Below are 2,213 nucleotides of genomic sequence, written 5' to 3' on the forward strand. Positions count from 1 at the left end.
GAGAGAGAGAGAGAGAGAGAGAGAGAGAGAGAGAGAGAGAGAGAAAGAGAAAGAGAAAGAGAAAGGGAGAGAGAGAATCCCAAGGAGGCTCCACAGCCAGAGCCAGCGTGAGGCCTGAAGCAGGGCTTGATCCTATGAGCCTGGGATCATGACCGGAGCCGAAATCAAAAGTCAGATAGTCAACTGTCCTTTGTTCTTAGGATTCACAGGCTGAAGTCCTTAGGAGTAAAGGGTTGTGGATGTCTGCAACTCATATTGGATACTTTAGCCTCCCTAAAGTATCTAGGTGCTCCTTATTCTCGGCCACAGCGCCCGTAACAGGACATCCCATGGACTCACACACGCGATCCTGCCCTGGCGAGCAGGCACAGGGCTCATTTTGTTCTCACAAGACGAGAGAGTGATGAAGCAAAAGTAAAACATTAACGAGTGGTGAACCTAAGCAAAGGATATGTGGCTGATCATGATACTATTATTTCAATTTTCTGAAGGTTTGAAGATGGTTAAAAGTAAAGATTGAGGGAGAAAAGTGAGCCGAATCAGTGGGATTCTATGTTAGATGAGTTTTAAGTAAAAAAGAATGAATTTCGTGGCACCTGGGTGACTCAGTCGGTTAAGCGACCGACTTCAGCTCGGGTCATGATCTCACAATTTGTGAGTTTGAGCCCTGCGTCGGGCTCTGTGCTGCTTCAGATTCTGTGTCTTCTTCTCTCTCTCTGCCCCTCCCCCACTTGTGCTCTGTCTCTCAAAAATAAGTAAATGTAAAAAATTAAAAAAGAATGAATTTAGGTGCAATCACATTTTTAAACTAATGTCAATAGGATTGCAATTCATTCTTATTTTTCTTAAATGAACAAATTTTTAGGCATGTTAAATTAAAAAAAATTTTTTTGTAACTTTATTTTTGAGAGAGAGAGAGAGAGAGAGAGAGGGCAGCAGAGAGAGCAGGAGACAGGATCCGACGCAGGGTCTACACTGTCAGCAGAGAGCCCAACACAGGGCTCAAACCCACGAACCCTGCAAATCATGACCTGAGCCGTAGCTGGATGCTTACCTGACTGAGCCACTCAGGCGTCTCTAGGCATATTAAATTTTAGGGCAAAAATATGCTCACCTGATTTACAAAAAGGTACATAGAGAAATTTCCTTCCATCCTTACCCCCAACTCCTCTGTTTCTGCCTCAGTTGCCCCTCTGCCTTTGGTTTCTTATGGACCCTTTTAGAGATTAGGTATACATAAATACAAAACATAAATTTTGCTTTTCTTCCTTTGCTGTTCAGGATAGCTCGTTCTACGTATAGTTCTGGATCTTACCCCTCACCTAACAGTATCTTAGATATTGGGGCACCTGAGTGGCTCAGTCAGTTAAACGTCTGACTTTGGCTCAGGTCATGATCTCACGGGGTTTGTGAGTTCAAGCCCCACGTGGGGCTCTGTGCCGACAGCTCAGAGCCTGGAGCCTGCTTCCGATCCTGTGTCTCCCTCTCTCTCTGCCCCTCCCCCACTTGCGCTCTATCTCTGTCTCTCGCTCTCAAAAATAAATAAACATTAAAAAAATTTTGTTTAGATCTTAGCTATCATTCCGTGTAAATACAGAGAGCTTTGTCATCTGCATCTTTTCCTGTAGCTGCGTAGCATCTACTGTACGAACATGCCGTCATCTGTTTCGCTCGTGACCGACTCTAGATGGCTTCTTGTCTTGTGCCATTTCAAACAATACTACAGTCAGCACCGGTGCACGGACACCTTTTCACACACACTTGCTGGCACGAATATCCGCAGAGGGAAACAATCAGATGGGAACTGGCAAAGGATGTGTTGTTACAACTTCGGTGGCTATCGCCAACGGAGACACGGCGCTCCTTCACATACGGTTCCACCCCCAGTGCGGAAAATTGCCTTCCCCGTAGCCTTGTCAACAGCACGTGCTGCCAAAGCTGTGGACTTTGGCCAGTTGGATGGAGGAAAAGTGTATCTCAGGAAACGTTCATTTGCCTTTGCTGTAAGGTTGAGCATCGTGTCCTGTGTGGAAGAAGCACTTGCAGTACCTTTTCTGTGAGCTGTTTGCTCGCATCTTTTGCCTCTTTGTTATCTGATTATATCTTATGGGAACGAGGAGTTTAGTAGAGGAATTAGAACTTCCTCAAATGTGTGGGAAGGTAAAGGCCTGGACCAGAGGTGTTGAAAGCCTCTAATGGCGACCGGCAGAAAC

The 2,213-nt window shown here is 45.6% G+C and overlaps 1 pseudogene; it reads right to left on the reverse strand.

Moving 5' to 3' along the window:
- The window catches only part of LOC125915388 (holocytochrome c-type synthase-like), a 3,577-nt pseudogene extending 2,424 nt beyond the window's left edge, over positions 1 to 1,153 (reverse strand).
- Between the last annotated feature and the right edge of the window lie 1,060 nt (positions 1,154 to 2,213).

The sequence above is a fragment of the Panthera uncia genome (assembly GCF_023721935.1).
Source record: "Panthera uncia isolate 11264 chromosome E2 unlocalized genomic scaffold, Puncia_PCG_1.0 HiC_scaffold_19, whole genome shotgun sequence".
Lineage (NCBI taxonomy): Eukaryota > Metazoa > Chordata > Mammalia > Carnivora > Felidae > Panthera > Panthera uncia.